Here is a 27,983-nt window from a genome sequence, read left to right as displayed (position 1 = left end):
GCCGCCGCGGTCGCCACGGCAGGCGGAACAACAACAAGTTGGCCTTCGTCCGACCCTGCAACGTATCAACAGATTTAAAAAAAACTTGAGCCAACGACTTACCAACAGGATAATCTTCCACACTAATGTCGGTGGCGAAGTCGGCGACGCGCTTGCCCGGCGGTGGCAACTCTCGGGCCGCCTTCGCAGCCTCTGGCACCCTGCTGGACATAGGGGCGGCCTTCGCAGACTTGGAGCCACCGGCGGCAGCAGCCTTCGCAGCCTCTGGCGCCCTGCTGGATGCAGGGGCGGCCGACTTCGCCGCCAGCGGCGGCTGGCTTCCGCCAGGGGCAGCAGCCTTCGCAGCCCCCCGCAGCCTCTTCGGCCTGGCCTCATGAAGCCTGACGACCGCCTAGCGCTTCTGCGCAGCTCCCTGACGATCCTTGTCCATCACTGCCGACACAACAGCAGCAATATTCCGCCCGTAAGGAAACACTTTCCAATCACGAACCATGCGAGATGTAAAAAAGTCTTCGCCGGCCGCACGGGGGATAGGAACATTCCTAGGCCACCAACCCCCGGTAACCCTCAGCATCCGCGCCGAAGACTCCCGGAGCTCGGGCGAAGACATCCTTCCCCCCGGGGCCGCGCATGTCCTCATCAATTCCCTAGCAAAACCATCAGAAACCCCCAGTCCTCCCATAGCAATACCTAGTTTCCTCTTCTTAGAGGACGGGGCGGCCGCCGGCGCGGGGTCGTCTCCAGTCTCTACCACCGATTTCTTCCCGCGACGATCCACATCGTCTTGGCCGGGATAACCGCCATACGGCAGACGGTTCAACTCGAAAACCATGTTCAAGCGGTCATTAGACCCGCGAATATCCCAGCTACGCTGACCCTCTGTCTTCGGCACGTACCGACCGACGATCCGCACCGCCCCATCCTCCGCCTCACGCACAAAGGCGGCCGGATCGCGGCTATGCAGATCCAGCGCGAAGGCGGGACTTCGCACCAGCTTCCCACCATGGGAAGGCATCTGGTGAGGGCATACTTCGCCCAACGCCTAGCCATGCGCCAAAGGCCATACCCCGTACGCCATAACCTCCTCAACCAAATCGCGCCCGCTGCTCAGGCCGGCGGCGCACCGAAGGGTCCCTTCGTCTGCATCCTCCTCCGTCACTTCAAACGACGGGTATGCTGAGTAATAATGCGAGCACATCTCGGACACGGGGAGCCCCGTATGGTCTTCGACTGTGCCCTCCGCGACGTAGAACCAAAACTCATGCCAGTTGTCCCACTTGTTGCGGGCGCAAGGAACCAACTCAACTACCTCCATCGAGGTCTTGCCGGTCTTCGGCGTAAATGTACAGGACCCAAACTGGGCAACTTCATTTCCGATCATCCTCTTCTGCCAGTGCAGGCAATAGTACTTCGCGAAGACTTCGACTGATGGCTGTCCGCCGTACGAAGTCGTCGCCCAGACATACTTCGACAGAGCCACCACGACATTCGGAGTCAGCTGATGGATCTGAACGTTAAATCTGCGCATGACTTCTCCCACAAATCGGTGCGCAGGCAGGCGAAGACCAGAGGCAAAGAACGCCTCGAACACAACCAACTCGCCTTCCGGCTCGGGGACCTCCTCCGTCCCCGGGACACGAGCGACTCCGCCGCCAAAGTAACCAAGCTGCTGCATATCTTGCACGCGGACCGAGGACATCCGCAACACACCGAAATCCACCGTATCGCCGGCGCGCAACTCCTCCGCCGCCACAGTGCTCAGCGTCTCCTCAGACGATGCGTCGGCCGGCGGCGTAGCGGCAGCAGAAGAAGAAGAGGTCGGCATCGCTACGTACCATCGGCGACGGCGGGCGGTCTGCTTCACTCGGGCCAGATCTCCGGCGAAAAGGAGCAAGGAGGGCAGACGAGCAGCGAGAAGGTGGAAAAGGCGGCTAGGGTTTTTACGGAGCGCGGAAAGATAAAGTTCAAAACGCGTCGCCCCCCGCCCCGTTTTATACACAGGACGCGACGCTTCGGGAAACCCGCAGTCCAACAGTACGGTGTCAATCAACGGTCATGTCAAAAACCCCCGCGGAACCACTTCGAGCGAGGGCAGCGTCTTCGCCATCTAGCGACGTCTTCGGCACCAGATGACTTAGTCGAACTGGTCCCTCGGAGGGCAAATGTTGGGGTGAAGGCGAAGACGCCACCCTTCGCTCGATGCCTTCGCCGCAATCGTTGGACCAACGGAGACTAGACAACGGACAGGCTCACCCTTCGTCCCATACGTCATCGGACGAAGACCTGTGACATGGTCATCCCATCTTGCGACCTCGTCCAGCATGGAGGCCCACGTGTGATCCGGCCCATTGTAACAGGCCCTGCGTGGCCGCTGCGCGTTACGGGCCTAATTTGTAAAGGCATCCCTGTAATTACGGTTTGTAACCCCACTTTATGGGAATATTTCGGGGATAACCTAGGTGTCTGAGGGCACATGCGTCCTTAACACAGGACGCTGGGCACTCAGATACCTATAAATACCCCCGCACAGTGCCCTTGAGAGGCTAGATTAACAGAGCTATTGCCATCTTGTGCGAGAACCCTATTTACGTCACTACACTCCCCCGTTGGATCCCCTTGCACCAGAGAGCAAGTTCCAACACTGATCTCAACATGAGGCAGAGAAGATGGCTAGAGCTAATCAAGGACTATGACATGGAGGTACATTATCACCCAGGAAAAGACAATGTGGTAGTAGATGCCTTGAGTTGGAAATTGCAATGCAACTGTGTTATGATGGATTCTCGCATAAACACCCTATGTGATGAGTTGAGTAAAATGAAGATTGAAGTGATTCCTTCTGGTGCTTTGTCTCACATTTCCGTTGAGCCAACTTTGCAAGACCAGATCATTATGGCCCAACTCAGTGACAAGGGAGTGCAAATTATTAAGGAGAACCTCCATCAGAAGATAGATACGTATAAATGTTTCCACCAAGATGGAAAGGGTATATTGTGGTTTGAAAGCAGATTGGTAGTTCCTAAAAATAAGGATCTCAAGAAGAAAATCTTGGATGAGGCCCATCTCTCCAAATTCTCCATGCATCCAGGAAGCACCAAAATGTACCATGATCTAAAGCCCTTGTAATGGTGGACCAGAATGAACAGGGAGATAGCCCAATATGTATTAGAATGTGACACATGTCAGAGGATAAAGGCAAGCCACTTGAAATCACCTGGAGCCTTGCAACCCCTATCTATACCTTTGTGGAAATGGGATGACATCAGCATGGATTTTATTGTGGGTCTGCCCAACACCTCGCATCATCATGACTCAATTTGGGTCATTGTGGACCGATTGATGAAAGTGGCACATTTTCTCCTAGTGCACACCACTGATAAGGCTCTGAAGTATGCAGAGCTGTACATTGACCGAATCGTGTGTTTGCACGGAATGCCTCGGACTATTGTCTCTGACCGAGGAGCCCAATTTGTTGCAAGATTTTGGGAACAACTGCAAGAGTCTTTGGGAACCAAGCTAATTAGAAGTTCAGCTTACCACCCGCAGACTGATGGTGAGACCGAGAGTCCGTCAGATTCGAAGTTTTCTGGGATTGGCTGGTTATTATCAAAGATTCATTCTGGATTTCTCTCGAATTGTGAAGCCCATAACTGAATTGTTGAAGAAAGAAGCCAAGTTTGTTTGGAGTCAGAAGTGCGAAGATGCCTTCCATACATTGAGGCAACATCTGACCACAACACCGGTGTTAGCGCAACCCGATAGCAGCAAGTCATTTGATGTGTACTATGATGCCTCTGGCACTAGACTGGGTTGTGTTTTGATGCAAGACAACTGAGTCATTGCTTACGCATCAAGAGCACTCAGGCCTCATGAGCAAAATTATCCCATTCATGACTTGGAGTTAGCAGTCGTGGTCCATGCATTGAAAATGTGGAGACACTATTTGATGGGAACCCACTACAACATCTTCATAGATCATAAGAGCCTTAAGTACATCTTTACTAAGGCTGATCTCAACATGAGGCAGAGAAGATGGCTAGAGCTGATCAAGGACTGACCTGGAGGTACATTATCACCCAGGAAAAGTCAATGTGGTAGTAGATGCCTTGAGTCGGAAATTGCAATGCAACTATGTTATGATGGATTCTCACATCAACACCCTATGTGATGAGTTGAGTAAAATGAAGATTGAAGTGATTCCTTCTGGTGCTTTGTCTCACATTTCCGTTGAGCCAACTTTGCAATACCAGATCATTATGGCCCAACTCAGTGACAAGGGAGTGAAAATTATTAAGGAGAACCTCCATCAGAAGATAGAGAAGTATAAATGTTTCCACCAAGATGGAAAGGATATATTGTGGTTTGAAAGCAGATTGGTAGTTCCTAAAAATAAGGATCTCAAGAAGAAAATCTTGGATGAGGCCCATCTCTCCAAATTCTCCATGCATCCAGGAAGCACCAAAATGTACCATGATCTGAAGCCCTTGTATTGGTGGACCAGAATGAAGAGGGAGATAGCCCAATATGTATCAGAATGTGACACATGTCAGAGGATAAAGGCAAGCCACTTGAAATCAGCTGGAGCCTTGCAACCCCTATCTATACCTTCGTGGAAATGGGATGACATCAGCATGGATTTTATTGTGGGTTTGCCCAACACCTCTCATCATCATGACTCAATTTGGGTCATTATGGACCAATTGACGAAAGTGACACATTTTCTCCCAGTGCACACCATTGATAAGGCTCATAAGTATGCAGAGTTGTACATTGACCGAATCGTGTGTTTGCACGGATTGCCCCGGACTATTGTCTCTGACCGAGGAGCCCAATTTGTTGCCAGATTCTAGGAACAACTGCAAGAGTCTTTGGGAACCAAGCTAATCAGAAGTTCAGCTTAGCACCTACAGACTGATGGTGAGACCGAGAGGGTAAATCAAATCCTAGAAGATATGCTAAGGGCTTGTGTGATCGATTGTGGCAAGAACTGGGACAAGCACCGCTCCTTGGCAGAGTTTGCTTATAACAACAATTATCAATCCAGCCTAAAGATGGCACCTTTCGAAGCCCTATATGGGAGAAGGTGTCGGACACCCCTCAATTGGTCTCAGCCTGGAAAAACAGAAATTTTCAAACCTAACTTAGTGACTGAAGCCGAAAGGAAGGTCAAACTAATCAGGAAGAATCTAGAAGCTGCTCAGGCCAGGAAGAAGAGTTACCATGCTAAGAGAAGGAAACCTCTCCAGTTCGAGGTGGGAGATTTCGTATATTTGAAGGTATCACCCACCAAGGGAGTGCAGAGGTTTGGGATCAAAGTCAAGTTAGCCCCTCGTTACATTGGACCTTATGAGATCCTAGAAGCATGTGGACCTGTGGCATACAAATTGAAGTTAACTCCAAAAATGTCTGCCATCCACAATGTATTCCATGTATCCCAACTGAAGAAGTGTGTTTGATTGTTGACTGAGATCATAGCAGAACCAGAATTGGATATAGAGCCATACATATCGTACCAAGAGTACCCTTCCAAGGTTCTAGATTGCAAAGAAATATCAACTCGGGCTAAATCGATCAAGATGTATAAGATCCAATGGAGTAATCACTCAGAAGAAGGGGCTACTTGGGAGACTGAGGAATTTCTACGTTCCAACTTCCCCGATTGTCTACCTAAGGAAATTGGTATGTAACTATGCCCAACCCCTCCCCCTGTCCTTTGAATCAAAACATAAGAAAAATGATCTTAATATAGAAAGAGTTAATTATAAGACTAAAGTTAAAAGGACTTCCTTCTGAAGTTGCAAAGAGGATGACATTCGAAGAGCAGTTTGCCAAGAAGAACCTTAATGAATAAACCACCAACTTCAAGCAAGCCTTAACCTTCACTTCACCCCGGGAGGACTCCAACCCGAATCTCGGGATGAGATTCCTTTAAGGGGGGAAGGCTGTGACACCCCAGTGTCACCTAGGGTTTCTTCTTAGAGCTAACTCAAAACCATTATCACATGTGAACCAAATTGAGGAATGAACATCAAAAATTAAGAACAAAGGTTTAAGTAAGCATTTTTTTCATCTTAAGTAATTCTCCTTAATCATGCCATGCACCTCAAGGTAAGAAGAACTCACAAACCCTAAATAATCCTAAGTGGGCCATTTAAGCACATAAAGGGAATTGGAGAGAAGACTTGGGAAAAATACAAAATTTTGATATGAACCAAATAACAAAGTTTTAGTGCACTAAATAACCTACAAAATATAGTCAGAAAGTTTGGCCATTTGAATTTTCCAAAATCCCCAAATTAGCCCATGAACTCAGGCCCTATGGGAAAATTCAGAAATCAGAAATCTGAATTTCAGAACCCTTTCCCAAGTTCAGATGTGTTCCCTGTCTTCCAGAGCTCGAATCCATAAAGTCCAAATATCAAAGTGGTGCCAAATTTCCTTGAACATGCTCTGGTAAAGTTTGGACTCAAACCAAAACCGTTTGACATGATTTTGGTGCAGTTTGTTCTCGGGACTCGGCTGTCTGACACTGGCGACTTGGCAACGTTACAACTCCCTGTCCCTAGCCTAAAACCGCGCAACATCCACACACAAACGACAAAGCACAGTCAGGGGAACAAATCCTTCATAGAGATCTTGCCCAAATTTGCAATGATCTGCGCCCGATCGGTGTTAGAACACGAGCAGAAGCAACGGCTCCACATGTTCGACCGCGGCTGACATGCCTGGTTCACGCCAGTTCGCGTGTTCGACCACGCCGTGCCTATAAAGCAGCCCAAGGCCTTGGCCGTACCTCCCCGCGCGCTCTCAATCCTGCCCAAGCCGGAGTTCACTGGACCTCGCCTCGAGCACGCCGTGCCACCGCCCACCAAGCCACCCGAGCCTCGGCCTCCGCTGCCAGCGCACTCTAGCCACCCCCGGGCTACGCCAGTCGCTCGGTTAGCTTCGCTAGAGGCCCGTGAAGCTTCCCAAGTCCTCGTACCCGGCAAAGCCTCACCGGAGACCCCGGATCAGCCTTGCCGGACTTCAGTCACCCGTCGCTGCGCGTGAACCAAGCTAACCAGTAAGCCATTTTCCAATTCCTCACACCTAGGTCTTCCCTAGCATCTAGTGAAGCTCTCTGACCCGTTCAATTGGACTATCGCGCCGCGAGCAGGCCGGATTCCTGGTCGCCGACGAGCTCCCCCGTTTGTGCGTGTGGACCGACCTACTCCGACCACCACCGCCGACGATCCGCACCTCGACGTGATCGCCAGAGACCCCCGGACCTCGCCCGACCCTTCACCGAAGCAACCTCGCCTCCGGTAAGCCCCTCCGCCCTTTTCTTCCACCGCGGTCACTGTTCCATTAGGGGAAGGATCGCAGGTTCGAATTATCAGAAACCTAGGGGTTTTCTGCAGAGTCATAGACTCAGGTGAATAGTAAACCGAGGACCTGTCTATAATACACTTAGAACCTTTCGCCAGGGACCGAGATGCAAAACCATTTTCCTTTAAACCATTTCTATTTATTCTTTTTAAATTAAGCAGAGAACTTAGGAAATTTGTATCTTGAGAAATGTTCAACCAAATTTAGTCAAACCAATTTTACTGGATTCAAAATATTCACTACTACAGATCATGCTATATGAGACAGTTAATTTTCAGTTATTAAGACGCTTATGAAGTGTCCAATTTTGATGGAGTCGCAAAAGGTGTCCCACATTTAAGATGGTTATAAACCGTCTTAAAAGATATTATATAAGACAGTTTTTAATTTATAACCGTATGAAAAAGGTATTTGTTTAAGTCATTTTGTCCGATAAACCGTCTGAAAAAGGTATTTGTTTAAGTCATTTCGTCCGATAAACCGTCTTGAATTAGGTTTTTTTAAGACACTGCTTCTAAAGAATCATAGAGAATACAAACATTAAAAGTCATAAAGTATTTATCAAACCGTCTCGAATATCCTACAATAATAGACGATTACAATAGGAAAACCATCTTATTTAGGTGACTAATAATGGACGTTTTAGAAACCGTCTTATTTAGGAGACTGATATTAGACATTTTGGTAACCGTCTTATTAAGATTTAAACGAAATGACTTACATGGCAGTACATTCTTCAATTTATAATCATTTTTTCAGATATCATGTTATAATAATTTAAAGAGAAATATACAGACACATATATTGAACAACATTATAATTAATATAATATAAATAAGTACCATTCAATATATCATAAATAAGCATTGTCAAACAACGCATACATAACTGTACTCTAAATCTAAACTAAAATACAACTGTTTGCACTAATGTTAAGCCTAACTTTAGATGAATTAAAGTCTCCACACTTTTGCGACCACCAAATTTGAATTCTATTCTATGTTTTCCTGTACAACAAATAGGAGAAAACTAGACATAGCAAAAAGCTCCAAGCAGCACGTGGATGGTCTCAGCTGCCCTTGTGCTTCTTCCTGTTCTTGATGACTCCTACACGTCCGATGTTCCTCCCGCCAGTCACCATGACCACGTTGCCGATGTCAAACTTGATGAAGTCTATGATCTTGTTGGTCTCCAGATCGATCTTGATGGTGTCGTTGGCCTTGATGAGCGGGTCGGGGTGGCGGGAGATAAGTCATTGGTAGAAAACTTGATGAAGACCATAGCAAAAAGCTCCAAGAAGTTCCATATGCCACAAAGTCTTTACAAATATGTAACAATGTAGGAACAAAGGGAGATAAGTCATGCCCAAAATATTATTTTTTGTAATAAATTACAGAAATGAAACGCTATGCCAGAACAATTTTTTTCAGAGGGGAAAACAACAAATAATAAAGAATTAGCTGCAATCCCTATCTCCAGGCATGATGCCCGTCCCTCCAACAATACCTGCAGCTGTGTTAGCCACCAAATTGCCATAAAGATTAGGCGTAACCTACAAAAAAAAGATTGAAACCCACAGGTAATCCTAATCCATGGTGTATTTGCAAAGAAGCATTCGAGAAAATTAGGAAAGCAGAAAAGAAATGTGATGACGAATAGAAAAGACGTTCAGCAAGCACATGCTTTATATATTGCATCAATACCAATTTTCGTTCCTTAGGAACAATGGGATTTCGGTCAGCCCAATATATGTTTGATTGTTTTCATATATGCCTCAGAACAAGAAATGTTATCTTTATCATATGGCAAGCATGGTACTCAAGCAGAGCATTCCCATAAAAATCTCTCACATTCTGAAGGAAGTTCCTCAAACTCCCAAGAGTGCCGACGTCAAACTTTGAAGTGAAAACTGAGTAAGACCAAACTTACCAGTAGCATCATAATCTTCACAACTCGTAAGCCTACCCATTTTGGAGTAAGAATCGGCTTGCAAGCTGGCAACTCCTGCTGTGTGAACTTGGAATCTATACACAAGAATTTCTGAGTAAGAATAGGTTTGCAATCCACAAATGCAAGTCACATCACAGTCTTAGCATTTGTCAAGCAGGTGATCACAATTTCTGACCTCATAATGTCATTGGAACCCAGTGTCCAAAGTCCAAACACATGTACTGTAAACAATACCACCATTCCACAACTAGTTTGACACTTTTCATCTTTACTGAACTAGCTACACCACTAAGAAACTTATGGAAATTAGCTTCTTAAATAGTAATATAGCTCAAAGATTGAATGGAGGATGGAAACTTATATGCCCACCTTCTCCAGCATGCGGTGAAGCCTCTCAGTCTCCTTCTTAGTGTAGTCAGAGCCCTTGTCCATGATCTTCTTTGCAGCTGTCACATATATCTTTCCATGCCTGGTTTAGAAGCAAAATAGTTAGTACTTGTAATTTGACAATGGCACTGCCTACATAATAAGAATGTTAAATCAATCAAGTAGCTTGCAAACATAGTGTAGGGGAAGGTGGAAGAAAGTACTTGGCTGCAAAACCGCTGAGCTTAGCAACATCCTCTTCTATTTTAGAGAGGACTTCCTTCCGCTTGTCATCAGCAGCATTGAGAAACTCCTTCACAAGAGGATTCAAGCTTGGCACAAGCCCAGCCTACACAACAACAAATGAACAGAATGCATCAAATCCAGAATTCATCAACTTGATTCCAAAGCGATTTCGCTTGGCTTTATGACCAACCTCTGAAGTCAGGTGGCCCTTTGGATCCCGACTGGTGCCACACTTCTCATTAATGAACTTGACAAAGTCATCCAAGTCCCGGCCACCATCATAATCTTCACCGGCTTTGTTTCCCTTAGGGAAGAACTTCAATGTAGGGAAACCAGAAACACCATATCTGCAGAGGTATATTATTATTAAAGATGTTGTGAACATGGAAGAATGCATACTTTTCAGCCAAGTCAGTGTGCTTGTCAGCATCAAGATTGGCAATCACAACACTGTTGTCCTGCTTGAAAACTGAAGCCAGCTTCTCATAAATTCAAGTACATGTTCAGTCCACAAAATAATGAAGACCGCTGCAATAATTTGGAAATTTTCAAGCTAATACTCTACTAACACTAAACCTGCTAGATAGATCAGACAGGCCACACCACACATTCAGACTTCATATTGAAGAATAGGTAAAAACTTTCATAAGCACCTGGGATAATGCAATCATGCTTGTGGACAAATTATTTATCCTGCATCGCTTGTCAATTGAGTGGTTCATCTGTGTTGCAAAAATTCAGAAACTGACAATATAGATGTCATCATATTCAAATCAATATATTAGATACAAGTGCATAACTACCTTGGCAGTTGGCCCCAGCATTCCCCTTCTTTTCCTCCCTAGCTGAGTAGGACATATAATGGCAAGTCTTCTTTTAAGAGCGAGTCTTGGTGAAATGAGACGACCAATTTCAAACGGAATACTAAGCTGCAGTCTTAACAGGAGGGGAGGAGGAGCAGAGAACACAAACAAACTTGATGCCAAACTAGGAACAACTTAAGGAAACCTCGCAAGGTATTTCCAAGCTGTTCACAACAATGTGCGACAGAATAGAATCAACATTATCAACACTAATAACAGGTTTAAAGACTGAAGTAATTGCCATCAATTCAATCTCTAAATACTTCCCCTTAGTACAAAATAAGGTGAAATGGTGGAACCAAATGTTTCCTCTTTTTAGTTCTAACTTTACAATATACTTGCTCAATGGAGTTCACATATTAATGAATGATGATTAATCATATATGTCTGAATAAAACAGTTACCTGCACTTTGGATGAACTGGATGTATATGAGTAAAACAGTTACCTGCACCACGATAATTAAAATAGCAACATTGACAGCTGCTGTAACAGTAGCATACATTTATTTTTTTGTACGAAAGTAACATATTGTCTCTGAACTTGCCTGTGGAAGATTTGGACAGTATACTTAAAAGTTTGGAAATAGGTCGGCGCAGGTCCTTATAATTCGTTGACATAGCCCAAAAAAGTATATGAATATTCATACAATTAACCAAGTTTATCCAATGAATTTGGAAGTAAACATTTGACCATGAAATTTGATATACACTTGTGTGAGATTGTTCTGTCGAAATTAACCTTCTTGATAACAGCCCCTGCACAGAAGTTCTTCCAATGCCAACAAACCATGGAGATGATCAAGTGGTCCAGGAACCTGCAAAAGCGCAATTAAGTTTATGCATTGTCATGTGCCCACAACATTTAATAAAATATTGATGTGTGTAATCTGTAAGGTGATCGTTATGATGGTCCACAATGCAACCGAAATATGTTACAGTAGTCTATGCATCCACCAATTAATGCACTTACTCTACTCTGCATCAGCTTGACCACGGCTCCCATACACATCAATCAAAATCCCCAATGCCTCTAAATATTCCACCACTACTGCAGCGCAGCAATCCTCCTTCGTATCTTTATCTCTTGCGCACATCCCTTCTCCTCATATGTATCAGTACTAAAGCATAGCAGAGAGGTCTGCTCGCTAGATACAGAACTAAAGCATAGCAGAGAGGTCTACTCGCTAGCATGGAAACCAGATACTCCAAGTTACGTTCAATTGACTTTTTATAACTAAAAAAGAAGGTAATAATTATGATATCATGCAAAATAAGTGATGTATCATGAGGCGCAACGAAGTAACCTATCCTCCCGGCCCAAAAGATTTCTCTGACAAAAATCTAGCTTCAAAGAGTGCCAGATATATAACTCGTGAGATCGAGCAATAATAAAGCATGCATGAAATCAGTTTCGATCAAGCTGGCCAATGAACTGAAGGGGGGATCACTTGGAGATCACTTAATGCAACTCGTGATGATTTCAGATATATATGTATGTGTAGACAAGATCTATATAGACATGTGAAGTACCCGACCGAACCATAAAGGTAGCTTATTTACCCCTCGAATTAGCTAGCCAGAGAGATCGAGATCGATGTGTATCATCGATGGATTGAATTGAATCCAGTGATGCCCGAGTGGCCTACTGACCTGCTGCACTGCTGGCAGAACCTCTGATGCAGTCCATGAGATTGCGGTATCCGCACCCTCTCGAGCGTTCCCGGTGTCACCGTGGGCCGATCCACGCTGGCTCTCCCATGATCCCCGGCTTCTGCACGGGCTAGATCTGAGACGCCTCCCCATGCCGCCATCATCCACTGTATGCCTGTATACACCTTCGCGGCGGCGCTATTCGGTGCTGTACATAGGGACGTGACGGTGGTATTTGGCGGCGTACGGATGGAGCTATTGCAGAAGGATACACACGCGCCCAGATGCACGTTCGCAAAGGCATATCCGCATGGAGCAGAGGCCAGCGATGCTGATGGCCATAAGAAACAGTGGCCACGCCATCGGAGAGCACAAAGGAGGAGAAAAGGATGGAGAAATCGCAGACTAAGCGAAGAACGGACCTGATGCGGTCGCAAATGTCGCCGTAGGTCGATGAGAAGAGCGCCGTCGGTGGTCACGAAACCCTAAGCATCCCTTTCCGAAACCTTCGCCATTGGAAGCTGTCTCGGCCGGCCCAAACCCTTGGCGTCGAGTCTAGGCGTCAAGTGCTTCTAGAGAGAACGAGAGAAATCCATGAGTAGTTATTATTTAGACGAGAGTATAGAAATATTGTACATATGTCCAAAACGCATAGTAAGAGAAATATCAGTGAAATTAACCACCTCTTATCAGGTTGCTTATACTGTACAAAGAGACTATATTATAAATATGCATATACTATTAATGAGAAAATAAAAAATAACCATATTTCAAACGTATAATTTTATTTGGACAAGTTTCTTATTTAAGCAAGATTTTTTACCTATAGGATATATAGAAACTGTACCAACATACAATCAGGTAACTAGTTCATTTTAAATGCCAAAAATTATTCAAATGACTCAAAAATTCTACAAAAAAAATTAGAAATGTTTTGACATCCAATAAATTTATTTTAAAACATATATCTTTTTAAAAAGATATTTAATTGCCTCAAATAATTAGATTTTGCTTTTCGGAAATAAAAAAATAAGCAAAAAATCGAATAATTATGGGGACTTCTATGGGATTTATTAATATGATTCAAACATGTTTTGCGCTTTAGAAGCACTATGGAACATACTTAGTTCAATCTAAGCAAAATTTACTATATACTACGTTTTTTCACAATATGTCTTATCAGAAATATCATACGAAGACGGTTTTATGTTTACAAGTTTCTAGTATACTCACTAACATCTAAGACAGTTTGTATAGTCTAGATGACTCTAATAATATCTTTATTTGAGATGGTTTCATATACAGAAGTGTCTAATATACTAACCAAAATATAAGACAATTCTTGTAAACTTAATGCCTCAAAAGGTATATTTATTTGAGACGGTTTTCAAAACCAATATGTATTAAATTAATATAAGACATTTCCTATCATATATCTGTCTCAAAAACATTCTTCATAAAAGACGGATCTCCAACAAACCGTCTTAACTTACTCATCACCATATGATAAAAGACACTTCTATAAAATGTACTGATATTTGTCTTAAGATGTATGTCTTAAATAAGCATATTTCAAGTAGTGATTATGAACTATCAAATAAAAATACTGAACTTTGTGCTTTTTGTTTTAAATTTTAGAGTTTGGAATTAAATAAGGAAACTGCCCAAACCTTATTAAAATGAAGAAAAATAGTTATGCTTTTGTGCTGGACTTAAAAAAATTTGTAGAAGTCCAAACCCAACTTAGACACTGTTTAAAAATATTAAGCACCCCAGTATTAGAGATTTAAACGGGGTTATCTATTAAAGGCCGTAATTGCCCAAAACTTAGGAAAATGAGAAAGGCACTAGAAAATAATGAACAGTGAATGAAAATATTTTTCCTACTCCACTTAAGTAATGAAGAACTTAGGAAAAATAAAAGGAACCCTAGTCTAGAACAAATTCAAGGTGAAATGTTTTATTAGGCACTAATAAAACTAGAAAGGCCATTATTAAAAATATAAGAACAATTTCAAAATTGGTAAGAAAAATTCAGTAGACTCCTAACCGCTAGGACACCACTACAAAAATCATAAACACCCCAGTCCATCATCTTAAGTGGGTTGAACAAATAAAACTTGATATTGAACCATATTCCAATTAAATCATAAGTAAGCAAAAAGATGTGCAACAATGGTCAAGTAAATTTTTACCAGATTATTAATGAAGTAGGCCACCAGAGAAAAATGCAAAAACCTATTCAAAACTACAAAATAACACCCATTACCCCTACTTCATGAAAAAGGCCATTTAATTCAAGAAATTCCTACCACCCTTCCTTAAGCAAAAAGTTACCTAATTCTAGAATGATTGCTCTTGCGCAAAGAAGAAGATAGGGAAAATTAGGAATCTGTTGTTTGATATTTTTCAAGTATAGTGGTAGTAGAAAGCACCCCTTTGGCTAGAAACTTTAGAAAATGATAATAAAATAACTAATTAGTATTAGTGGCTGAAAATTTGTACAAAACCATATTATTACATCTAGATCCTAGCAAAAATAAGTCTTAGAGAATAACCCACTGTTAAAGGAAGTTGTAGTTCAAAACACCCCATTTGCCCTAACATTTGATAATTTTGTACAGAGAGAACCCCTCACTTTGTAGACTCCAAATTTTAAGACAGAGAGTTATACACCAGTGAGAAGCCACTGTAATTGTTGCAGATTTTTTGGAAATTTATTAAGCTATCTTGTAGTTCAAACCCACCTTAAAGGCATAAAGGAAAAAAGGAAAAGAAGAGATAAATTAGAAGGAATAATGAATCTCACCCCAATGAATTCAACTAGGAATCTTAATAAACTTTCACTAAGGCATTAAAAGGAAATCAGTGGAACACTAAAATAAACTTACCAATTAGCTTAACCAAACTTGACCCTAAATTGCTAACTGTACCACAAAATATCCAGTAGTAAGATTAAGCTCTACCTTATTAATTTGATCATCCACCATGAAAATTTAATTGCTAAATTGCATATCATGCCATGCTTTAATCTTACTCAGTGCATTCATTAGGTTGCAATCTCGCTGACGTAGAGTACGTGCTCATCCCTGAGCAAGGAGTTGTCCACGAGGAAGACCAGGAGCAAGCTCCCAAGACTGCCATCGAGGATCTCCCTGCAGCCCCAGCATTTGAAGGCAAGGCCCGGTTTTATGCATAACCAAGTTATATATATATATATATATATGCTACTTTACTACACTTAATGTTTGTAGGCTTGTAATGTGCACTTAAGTGTAGGAGTTTCTTGAAACCCTTAGTTGCATGAATTAAGGATTCCTTTTTGATATGGATACTAGTATGCTAGGTCGAGTAGCTGCTTTGCTAATTAGGATCTCGGTAGAAGTCGAGTGATTTTTCTAGCACTCGCGCGAGATCAGGAATTTATTCTATTCATCTTGATAACGTGATCTATGATGGTCTATGGACTTGGATCCAGGGAGGATGCCTTGTCCATGAGACCGGAAAAGGAATTAAGGATTAATGTGTGGATACCTGAGTCAAGCTTTTGAAAGTACTAAACACATGCCGGGAAATATGGTAACCGGTAAACCTAGTACCTGAGTGAAGCCGGGCGTGGACTTTACCCCTCACGCATCCTGAGACTGGGTCTCCCATGGTAGCTATGGTGGGTACAAGTGCGGTCACTGCACGACGGCAGCTAGGGTCAGTGGAGCATTGTATGCCAAGGCGGCGAGTCCTAGCTGCGAACGGGGAATCGATGGGGATGGTTGACATGTGTGGGAACAGAGTGCCCATACATGTCGTGTGTTTAGGTTTACCTTGCAAGGTTAAAAACTCCATTCGAATCGTCTGCTTCTCGCAGCTAATGAGACTGCTTGACCCCTTGTACTACATTGAGTAAGAAGTGAAATCAGGCTTTACATGAGATAACTTGTTGGTTGTATTAAATGTCTGTTACCATGTATGCTTAGAAAGAGCAAACTTAGCTAAAATAATGATACTAGAAATGGAAAAGCTAAAAGTTGACATTAGATACAGCTAGTGCTTTTGGCAAACCAAACCCCTCAGCCAAACAGCCGCATGGTCTAGAGGTAGAGGACTAGATTCCTCACACCGGGTAAGTCTAGCTGAGTATTAGCATACTCAGCCTTGCTTGTGGCATAATTATTGCAGGTACGCTTCAGGACATGGTTGATGGTGTGACTTGGCCTACCACCCTGCCATCGGGTTGGACGGTCGAGTGGGATGCTGCTCTAGCAGGAGAGGAGCAGGAGGAGTAGTGGGCTAGGCCTTGCCCTATTCTTCACTTTCGACGCTATCGATTATCCGCTGCAATCTATCTTATGAACTTATTTCAGTTTACTTGAGAAACTTCGATTTATGTAATAACTCTAGTACTTTAATTTGAGGTTTCCTGCTTTATTGTATTTCCTTTGTGACTCACCATCAAGTGGGTTAGTGGTATTTGATCCTGGATAAGTGACTTTATCAGACTAGATCTGAGGGACTGACGGGTTATTCCGATTTAAGTGTGTTGCGGCCTTTAAGGCGTGACTTGGGCACTTAAGCTAGAATAATTCAGGCGGTTTTGCCACATTTTGTACGACATTTGCACCACTTGTTTTGTTTTTGCAAATCCTTTTGGAAAGGCTTTTCAAAATCTTTTGCAAATAGTCAAAGGTATATGAATAAGATTGCAAGAAGCATTTTCAAGATTTGAAATTTCTCCCCCTGTTTCAAATGCTTTTCCTTTGACTAAACAAAACTCCCCCTGAATGGAATTCTCCTCTTAGTTTTCAAGAGGGTTTTAGTAGATACCAATTGGAAATATATTTAGATGATAGTTTTGAAAATCTATTTTTAAATATACCAATTGAAAATATCATACTAATTGAAGAAATTGCTTATCACAAGATATCAATTGAAAAACAACCTTTTGTGAAAATCAAATAAATCTTCATTTCTAAAATTTTTGAAGTTGGTGGTGCGGTCCTTTTGCTTTGGGCTTAATAATATTTCTCCCCTTTGGCATTAATCACCAAAAACAAAGACTTTGAGAGCCCTTATACTTTCTCCCCTATTGGTAAATGAAATATGAGTGAAGATTATACCAATTTGAGAGTGATGTGGAGTGACGACGAAGGGTAAATGATACCGTTAGAGTGGAGTAGAAGCCTTGTCTTCGCCGAGGACTCCATTTCCCTTTCAATCTACGACTTAGTATAGAAATACACTTGAAAACACATTAGTCATAGTTCTGAAACAGATATGATCAAAGGTATGTAAATGAGCTATGTGTGCAATGTTTCAATCAAAATTCTGAGAATCAAGTATATTTAGCTCATTCCTAAGTTTGCTAAAGGTTTTCTCATCTAATGGCTTGGTAAAGATATCGGCTAGTTGTTCTTTGGTGCTAACATAAGCTATCTCGATATCCCTCCTTTGTTGGTGATCTCTCAAAAAGTGATACCGAATGTCTATGTGCTTAGTGCGGCTGTGTTCAACGGGATTATCCACCATGCGGATTGCACTCTCATTGTCACATAGGAGAGGGACTTTGCTCAATTTGTAGCCATAGTCCCTGAGGGTTTGCCTCATCCAAAGTAATTGCGCACAACAATGGCCTGCGGCAATATACTTGGCTTCAACGGTGGAAAGAGCTACTGAGTTTTGTTTCTTTGAAGCCCAAGACACCAGGGATCTCCCCAAAAACTGACAAGTCCATGATGTGCTCTTTCTATCAATTTTACACCCTGCCCAATCGGCATCGGAATATCCTATTAAATCAAAAGTGGATCCCTTGGGGTACCAAAGTCCAAACTTAGGAGTGTAAACTAAATATCTCATGATTCTTTTCACCGCCCTAAGGTGAAGTTCCTTAGGATCGGCTTGGAACCTTGCACACATGCATACGGAAAGCATAATATCCGGTCGAGATGCACATAAATAGAGGAAAGATCCTATCATCGACCGATATATCTTTTGATCTACGGATTTACCTCCCGTGTCGAGGTCGAGATGCCCATTCATACGGATTTATGTCATCACTTCTTCTAAAGACAGTGACACCTATATCTATAAATAGATAGTTGTAGCCCATTTTGCATAATTGAGATACAGAAAGCAAATTGTAGTCTAAAGAGTCTACAAGAAAAACATTGGAAATGGAATAGTCGGGTGATATAGCAATTTTACCAAGTGCTTTGACCAAACCTTGATTTCCATCCCCTAATGTGATAGCTCTTTGGGGATCTTCATTTTACTCATAGGAGGAAAACATCCTTTTCTCCCCTGTCATGTGGTTTGTGCATCCGCTATCAATTATCCAACTTGAGCCCCCATATACATAAACCTGCAAAACAATTTAGGCCTTGTTCTTAGGTACCCAAATAGTCTTGGGTCCTTTCACGTTAGAAACAAGCACCTTGGGTACCCAAACACAAGTCTTTGACCCCTTGTGTTTGCCCCAACATATTTGGCAACTATTTTGCCTGATTTGTTAGTGAGCACATAAGAAGCATCAAAAGTTTTGAATGAAATATTATGATCATTTGATGCAGTAGGAGTTTTTTAGGCATTTTAACATGTGTAGAATGCCTAGAGCTAGATGCCTCATTCTTATACATAAAAGCATGGTGAGAAACATAATGAGATTTCTTAGCATGAATTCTCATAATTTTGTGCTCAGGATAATTAGCAGGATATAAAATATAGCCCTCATTATCCTGAACCATGGGAGCCTTGCCCTTAACAAAATTAGACAATCTTTTAGGGGCATTAAGCTTGACATTGCTTCCCTGTTGGAAACCAATGCCATCCTTAATGCCATGGCGTCTCCCATTATAGAGCATGCTTCTAGCAAATTTAAATTTTTCATTTTCAATTTCATGCTCATTAATTTTAGCAGTTAGTTGAGCTATATGATCATTTTGTTGTTTAATTAAAGCAAGATGAACATGAATAGCATCAACATTAACATCTCTACATCTAGTACAAATAGAAACATGATCAACAGTAGATGTAGAGGGTTTGCAAACATTTAATTCATCTATCTTAGCATGTAATATGGCATTCTCATTTCTAAGACATGAAATAGAATCATTGCAAACATTTAAATCTTTAGCCTTGGAAATTAAACTAGCATTTTTGTTCCAAAGGCTAGAAATTGATTCATTCAATTTATCAATCTTAGTATTTAAACTACCATTTTCATTTCTAAGATTGGTAATTGAATCATGGCACATGCTAAGCTCTTTAGTCAAATTTTCACATTTTTCAACCTCCTGAGCATAAGAATTTTTTACTTTAACATGCCTTTTGTTTTCTTTAATAAGGAATTCCTCTTGGCTATCCAAAAGTTCATCCTTCTCATGAATGGCTCCTATCAATTCATTTAATTTCTCTTTTTGTTGCATGTTAAGATTGGCAAAAAGGGTAAGCAGATCATCTTCATCATCACTAGAACTACCCTCATCACTAGATGTAGTATACTTGGGGGTGGTTCTAGATTGTACCTTCTTTCTTTTGCCGTCCTTTGCCATGAAGCACTTGTGGCCGACATTGGGGAAGAGAAGGCCTTTGTTGACGACGATGTTGGCGACATCCTCGTCGGAGGAGGAGTCGGTGGAGCTCTCGTCGGAGTCCCATTCCCGACACACGTGGGCATCACCGCCCTTCTTCTTGTAGTACTTCTTCTTTTCTCTCTTCTTTCCCTTCTTGTCGTCGCCCCTGTCACTATCACTAGACATAAGACATTTAGCAATAAAATGACCAGGCTTACCACATTTGTAGCACACCCTTTTGAAGTGGGGTTTGTAGTCCTTCCCCCTCCTTTGCATGAGGACTTAGCGAAAGCTTTTGATGATAAGCGTCATTTCCTCATTGTCGAGCTTGGAGGCATCGACGGGGAGCCTACTTGATGTAGACTCTTCTTTCTTCTCTTTTGTCGCTTTGAATGCGACGGGTTGCACCTCGGGTGTGGAGGTGCAGCCTTGCTCCAAGGCGACGATGTGTTTAGAGCCTTCGATCATTAGTTCAAAGCTCACAAACTTCCCTATCACTTCCTCGGGAGACATTAATTTGTATCTAGGATCCCCACGAATTAATTGTACTTGAGTAGGATTGCGAAAAACAAGGGATCTTAGAATAACCTTGACCATCTCATGGTCATCCCATTTTGTGCTCCCGAGGTTGCGCACTTGGTTGATCAAGGTCTTGAGCCGGTTGTACATTGCTTGTGGCTCCTCTCCTTGGTTGAGGACGAATCGACCGAGTCCCCCTCGATCGTCTCCCGCTTGGTGATCTTGGTCACCTCATCTTCTTCGTGCGCGGTCTTTAGGACGTCCCAAATTTCTTTGGCACTCTTTAACCCTTGCACCTTATTATACTCCTCTCCACATAGAGAGGTGAGGAGTATAGTAGTTGCTTGGGAGTTAAAGTGTCATATTTGGGCGACCTCGTCCGAATTGTAGTCTTCATCTCCCACATTAGGTACATGCGCTCCATACTCAACAATGTCCCAAATACTTGCGTGGAGTGAGGTTAGGTGATGCCTCATTTTTATCACTCCACATACAATAATCTTCACCATCAAAACATGGTGGCTTGCCTAATGGAACGAAAAGTAATGGAGTGCGCTTAGAAATACGGGGATAACGAAGTGGCATCTTACTATACTTCTTGCGCTCATGGCACTTAGAAGTGACGGACGCCGCGTCGGAGCCGGATGTGGAGGGCGACGAAGAGTCGGTCTCGTAGTAGACCACTTTCTTCATCTTTTTCTTCTTGTCGCCATTCCGATGCGACTTGACACGGAGAGGGGATCCCTCTTTGGCTTTGGTGCCAGACTCCCTTGATGGAGCCTTCCCGTGGCTTGCGGCCTTCTTGCTGGTTTCCATCCCCGTCTTGGCAGATCCTCCCGACATAACTTTGAGTGGTTAAACTCTAATGAAGTATCGGGCTCCGATACAAATTGAAAGTCGCCTAGAGGGGGGGGGGGTGGATAGGCGGAATCTGAAAATTTTAAACTTAAGCACACACTATAAGTCGTGGTTAGCGTTAGAATTAAATCCATGTCCGAAAGAGAGGGGAAAAACAAATCAACCAAGAAATAAAGCGGATGAACATGGTGATTTTTTTTTACTGAGGTTCGGTTGTAAAGAACCTAGTCCCCGTTGAGGTGGTCACAAAGACCGGGTCTCTTTCAACCCTTTGCCTCTCTCAAACGATCACCTAGACCGAGTGAGCTTTCTCCTTAATCAAACGGGTCACTTAGACCCCACAAGGACCACCACACACTTGGTGTCTCTTGCTTTGATTACAATTCTCTTGGGAACAAGAATGAGGAAGGAAGAAAACAATCCAAGAAACAAGAGTGCAAAGAACACGAACAAACTCACTAGGTGAGTGGAATGTATTTGGGACTTGGAGAGGCTTTGATTCTATTGAAAATGTGTCTAGGAGTGAATCCACTAGCTCTTGTATTGAATGTGAAGTGCTGGAAACTTGGATGCTTGGAGTGGTGGTGGTTGGGGGTTATTTATAGCCCTCCACCACCAATAGCCGTTGGGGCAGGCTGCTGTCGATGGGCGCACCGGACACTGTCTGGTGCGCCAGCCACGTCACCCAACCGTTAGGGTTCGAGAGCTTCTGACTGTTGGAGGCTTTGTCTTCTAGTGGCACCAAACAGTCCGGTGCCACACCGGACAAGCACTATTCACTGTCTGGTGCGCCTCTGACGACTGCTCTGACTTCTATGTGCACTAGTCGCGCACTGTTCATCTGATCCGCGCCTTTTGCAGTCGACCGTTGCGCCGAAGAGTCGTTGCTCCGCTGGTGCACTGGACAGTCCGGTGGCACACCAGACAGTCCGGTGAATTATAGCGGAGCGCACCCTGAGAAACCCGAGAGTGGAGAGTTGGACGTTGTACGGTCCTGGTGCACCGGACAGTCCAGTGCGCCAGCCCAGGGCACTTTTGGTTTCTTTGCTCCTTTGTTTTTGAACCCTTTCTTTAATCTTTTATTGGTTTGTGTTGAACCTTTATGCACCTGTATAGTATATAATCTAGAGCAAACTAGTTAGTCCAATATTTGTGTTGGGCATTCAACCACCAAAATTAATACTAGGAAAAGGTTAAACCTATTTCCCTTTCAAAAGGTCAAATCAAGGACCTGAGAAGAGAACTAGGTTGGTGTTCCGACCTTTTAATCAAAATCGTTCTTCGTCTCGCCCACCTTCCTATCCCTTTAAGAAGCCTGCTTTCATTCGTCCCAATACTGCCCCCGCTCCTACCAATCAGCCGAGTGCCCCTGGTACTTGTTTCCCCGCTCTCCCTAGTTCTTTTACTGGTTGCTTTAACTGTGGAAAGTCCGGTCACTTCATCAAGGACTGTCCATACCCAAACCAAAATAAAACCAACTTTCAACAGAACTCTGGGAATTCCAACCAAGGAAAGGGAAATACGGCTAATATTTCAGCGGGCAAGAACTTCAAGAAAACAGGACCTATATATTATACCTAAGTGGCTACAACACCGGAAGGCGAGCCGGTAATGATGGATACGTACCTTGTTGCCAATTACCCAACAGTTATTCTCTTTGATTTTGGTGCATTACACACCTTCATAAGCAAGAATTTTGTGGAAAAGCATTGCATTCCCTGCACTGAGTCAAGGGAAGGATTTATTATCCATTCACGTGGGGGACGGATATTTACTAAGGAAGTAGCCTTCCACATATCAGTAACATTGGCCGGAGGGGAATTTCCTACCAACATGATTGTTTTAAAGGGCCAAGACATAGATGTAATTCTGGGCATGAACTGGTTAGCCCAGCATAAAGCCATCAACGATACAAACTTAAGGACCATCAAATTGAGCCATGGCCATGAAGAGATTCAATTGTCCATCCCTGTAGCTGTCCCAGCCAAACCATCTGGGCAAGTTTATGAAGCCATCATACTAGAAATCCAGAACATTCTGGTGGTGTGTGAATGCTCAGACATCTTTCCTGAAGATTTGTCTGGGCTACCTCTAGAAAGGGATGTAGAGTTTGTGATTGAACTAAAGCCCGGTACGGCTCCTATTTCCAGAAGGTCGTACCAAATGCCACCTAATGAATTGGCAGAACTCAAGATTCAACTTCAAGATTTGCTTGAGAAGGGATTCATTAGGCCTAGTTCATCACCATGGGGATGTCCAGCAATTTTCGTTAAGAAGAAGGATCAGACACTTCGAATGTGCATGGACTACAGACCCCTTAATGAGGTCACTATCAAGAACAAGTACCCTCTTCCTCGGATCAATATCTTATTCGATCAACTTACTGGAGCTCGGTTATTCTCCAAGATTGACCTCAGGTCAGGTTATCATCAGATCGGTATTCGACCCGAAGATATACCTAAGACCGCATTCACTACGCGGTATGGATTATTTGAATATTTGGTTATGTCCTTCGGATTGACAAATGCTCCAGCCCACTTCACATACTTAATGAACTCAGTATTCATGCCCGAGTTAGATAAATTTGTGGTGGTCTTCATTGATGACATCCTGATCTATTCCAAAAATGAAGAGGAGCATGCTAAGCACTTACGTATTGTGCTAACGCGCTTGAGGGAGCACCAAATTGTATGCTAAATTCAGCAAATGCGTGTTTTGGTTGGAGGAAATCAAATTTCTGGGACATGTATTATCTACAAAAGGAATTGTGGTCGATCCCAGTAAAGTTAAAGATATTCTAGAATGGAAACCGCCAACAACAGTACATCAAGTTCGAAGCTTCCTTGGACTAGCCGAATATTACCGCAGGTTTTTTCCGGATTTTTCCAAGATTGTTAAACCTATTACAGGTTTATTGAAGAATAATACCAAGTTTGACTGGTCGTCGAAATGCAATGAAGCCTTCGAGCAGCTGAAGGTATTATTAACCACTGCTCCGGTATTGGCTCAACCGGACATTGAAAAACCTTTTGATGTGTATTGTGATGCATCAGACAGTGGACTCGGATGTGTCCTAATGCAAGAGGGCAGAGTCATACTTATGCTTCAAGACAATTGCGCCGGCATGAGGAGCACTATCCAACTCATGACTTGGAGTTAGCTGCAATTGTTCATGCCATCAAGATATGGCATCATTATCTGCTGGGAAATACTTGTCATTTATATACGGATCATAAAAGTCTGAAATATATTTTTACCCAGTCAGAATTGAACATGAGACAAAGAAGATGGCTTAAGCTGATTAAAGATTATGATTTAGAAATCCATCATCACCTAGGGAAAGCTAATGTGGTGGCAGATGCACTGAGTCATAAGGCTTCCTGCCATTGTCTTACAATAAGGACCTCTGACACCACACTATGTCAAGAAAAGGAGAAGTTAAACATAGGTATGATACAACACGAAACTTTGACACAAATGAAACTTGAGCCAGTTCTTCTACAGAGAATTATTGATGCCCAAAGAACTAACAAGGGTATGAAACACATTCATAAGAAAATAGAAGTTGGCAAAGCTAATTGTTTTAGAAAAGATGACCAATGAATACTATGGTTCAATAATCGCATAGTTGTGCCTAAAGCTGCTGAAGTCCGCCAACAAATTTTGGATGAAGCTCATCTTAGTCGATATTCCGTTCATCCTGGAAGTACTATCCTTCTTCTTCACAAATAAGGCTGGACATCCCCAAGGCGAAATACTTGGGCGGATGAAACCCTTTTCTAACAATTCTTGCAATTGCTTCTTCAATTCTGCCAATTTAGCGGGTGGCATCTGATAAGGCCTCTTGGAAATAGGTGCCGTTCTCGGTTGCAACTCAATGGCGAATTCAATATCCCGGTCTGGTGGCATTCCTGGCAATTCATTAGGAAAAACATCTGCATACTCACAGACCACTGGAATCTTCTTCAAGGGAAACTCTATCATAGCAAAAGCACATGATCGAGTAGAATCTTGGCTAGGTAGATACAGTGCAAGGTCTCCGAAGGTAGGAGAATGGATTTCCAGAGCTCTCGCAGCTACATCCAACACCACTCGGTGTTGAGTCATCCAGTCAGCTCCGAGAAGATGTCCATACCCTCTAATCCCAAAATCAGGAGTGTGGTTTTGAAGACCTTACTTCCCAGTGAGATAGGCACACTTCGATTTAATTGGTTTGTTGGAATTTTGCCCCCAGGAATTGCTATCATGAAAGATCCTTTTGTATGATAGAAAGGCAGTTGACATTTAGCACTGAACTTATAGCTAATAAAGTTATGAGATGCACCAGAATCAAATAGAATTAATGCGGGTTGATTAAAAACTAAAAAGATACTAGTCATGATGGGGGCTCCTTCAGGTAACTCCTCTAGAGTAGTGAAGTTGAGCTTCCCTTGCCTGACTTGCACCTTTTGCTTCCTTTCGTTGTCTTGTTTGGTGCTGGCATCTGCCTCTGCTGATTCTTCGGGCAATTCTTGGCATAATGGCCCACATTTCCACAAGGGAAGCACTTGTTCCCATTTCCCTAGCGGAACTGGTATTGCTAGGGTTGATTGTTCCTTGGAGCGGGAGCTGGAAAGCGGTTGGGTGCTTGCTGCTGCTGGAATCCTCTGCTCTTGTTGTTGGAGACAATCCTGAACCTATGGGGTGGAGCGGAGGGTCCTGAATTTGGTGCCTTCCTCTTCTTCTCTGCCTAGTGAGCTACAATACTTTCCTCCTGTGAGATGGCCAAGTTGACCAACTCATTGATGCTATCGACCCAGACAGTGTTGAGACGCTGACGCAACTTGGTGTTGAGACCCCTGCGGAAGCGGTCTCTCTTCTTCTCATTAGAATCTACGTGATAACCAGCATACTGGCACAAGTCGATGAAGGCCTGGGCATACTGCAATACAGTGCGGGTCCCTTGATTTAGTGCCAGGAACTCATTTATCTTGCGGTCAAGAATCCCAACTAGAATGTGGTGTCCCCTGAAGGCAGTCTTGAATTCCTCCTAAGAAACTTCATGACTAGCAGGTAGCATGGCACGAAAATGGTCCCACCACATCCGAGCAGGTCCACGAAGCTGTTGCACGACGAAGTGAGCCTTGGTGTCATCAGGGCAGTCTCCCATGAGGAGGGGAACTTGGACTCCACGACGCGTAGCCACACGTTTGCATCCAACGGATCCTCTGCCTTGGTGAACAAGGGCGGCTGCATGCTCGGGAACTCCTGGTAGGTCGCCGGGGCCAGAGGTCGCTGCGGCTGGCCTCCACCATACTGCTGAGGGTGGGGCTGGCGCTGCAAGAGTTGTCACAGAATTTCGTTCTGCTAAGCCATCAGCTCCTGCACCGGGGGAGCTGGAGGAGGTGGCGGGGGAACTTGCTCGTTCTACCCGCGACGCTGCCTAGCTGCCATCTGAAAACAGAGATTCCTGTCATTGTTATCCCAATTCAAAACTCCGAACAATATGCTTCATATCATATGGAAAGAAAATTTCATAACATAACATCAATTTGATCGAGGATAACTTGGTTACAATCACTTCATTGTTTGCAAAAGTCCTCAAGGGTTACATTAATTAGGGGAAAGTACCCGTAAGCCTAGTCCATAATCCGACGTCCACTAAGCTCGTGTGGGTTTCTATCCTCCTAAAGCATCAAAATGACCCATCAACCCTAAGTAGCGGAAGCGACACTAGATACGGGCGAAGGGGGCATCTCGGAGGTAGTCGCATTGGTACCAGGGGCTGGTCCTAACTCCTCGGGAGCCTCCTCTCCCGCGCTTCCGGCCTCATTGGCCTCCATCTCCAGGTGGTGCATGTCCAGGTGGTCGTTAGCTTCCTCAAGCTCCTACTACACATCGTGGAGCTGGTTTTCCAGGACATCAATGGTGTTGTCCCGGATCTCCACCTGCTGCTCTAGGGTGGTGATGCGCTGGCTCAACCGTTCCACCTGTAGGTCCTTTTCCACCAACTCTGAGGACAGGTCGACCAGAAGTCTTCTCAGCTGTCGAGGTTGAGCTTGGTGGTCTGAGCGAGGTTAGCAAGGTGTGCCATAGCGTCGCTCTCCAGGGCCTGTAGGCGGTACAACACGCTCATGCACTGAACAGTAATTCAAATGGCTCACAGGGTTGCACCACATGGGGTCATCCCTCTTCTCAGCGGGGAAGAGTCCCAAGGGGTGCATCACCATCTCCTGGGGATGGTAGCCACAGAAGGTCGTTAGGGTCTTCAAAGCTGTCGCCTCGGTGGTGTTGTCCGTCCTGAATCCAACAGTCTCAAAGTGAAGGGAACGCCAACCTGGCTTAAAGGGGTGTGCTTTCAGAGTCAGCCAGACTCTGCAACGTGGCACCCAATGCTCCTCGTACAGCTGCACCGTGTACAAAGGGGCGTAGCGTAACTGGTGGAGTTGAGCACCTCCCACCATATGGAAGGAAAACCTTCGTGAGAAAGGAAATCGGAACTGAAACGAGTGTCTCCTCCATTGGCGGGGGTGGGTGAAGTCATCTGTGGAAGAGGATCAGATGTAAAGGTTATGGTAAAAGGAAGAAAAATAAGAGAGCCTGGGTTGTTAAAAGGAA

At 43.7% G+C, this 27,983-nt stretch overlaps 3 pseudogenes across 4 annotated transcripts; all 3 read right to left on the bottom strand.

The window, feature by feature from the left end:
• Window positions 1–8,185: 8,185 nt before the first annotated feature.
• Window positions 8,186–10,052, bottom strand: LOC103632392 (uncharacterized; annotated as a pseudogene). Of its 2 annotated transcripts, NR_163878.1 has the most exons (5): window positions 9,909–10,052; window positions 9,688–9,787; window positions 9,494–9,606; window positions 9,298–9,392; window positions 8,186–8,920 (listed from the first exon to the last, which is right to left on the bottom strand). The product of NR_163878.1 is annotated as an uncharacterized protein, transcript variant 2 (transcript). The 2 variants fall into 2 exon arrangements; NR_163877.1 differs by lacking the exon at window positions 9,494–9,606 and having other exon boundaries at window positions 8,186–9,392.
• A 70-nt stretch (window positions 10,053–10,122) lies between these two features.
• LOC115208747 (Thioredoxin pseudogene) lies at window positions 10,123–10,485 on the bottom strand (annotated as a pseudogene). Its single transcript, NR_163879.1, has 2 exons — window positions 10,330–10,485; window positions 10,123–10,277 (listed from the first exon to the last, which is right to left on the bottom strand). The product of NR_163879.1 is annotated as a Thioredoxin pseudogene (transcript).
• An 885-nt stretch (window positions 10,486–11,370) lies between these two features.
• LOC103632391 (pullanase pseudogene) lies at window positions 11,371–13,022 on the bottom strand (annotated as a pseudogene). Its single transcript, NR_173703.1, has 3 exons — window positions 12,867–13,022; window positions 12,445–12,652; window positions 11,371–11,609 (listed from the first exon to the last, which is right to left on the bottom strand). The product of NR_173703.1 is annotated as a pullanase pseudogene (transcript).
• Window positions 13,023–27,983: the final 14,961 nt, after the last annotated feature.

Source organism: Zea mays, chromosome 7 (assembly GCF_902167145.1).
Source record: "Zea mays cultivar B73 chromosome 7, Zm-B73-REFERENCE-NAM-5.0, whole genome shotgun sequence".
Classification (NCBI taxonomy): domain Eukaryota; kingdom Viridiplantae; phylum Streptophyta; class Magnoliopsida; order Poales; family Poaceae; genus Zea; species Zea mays.
This window is presented reverse-complemented; position numbering and strand designations above follow the sequence as displayed.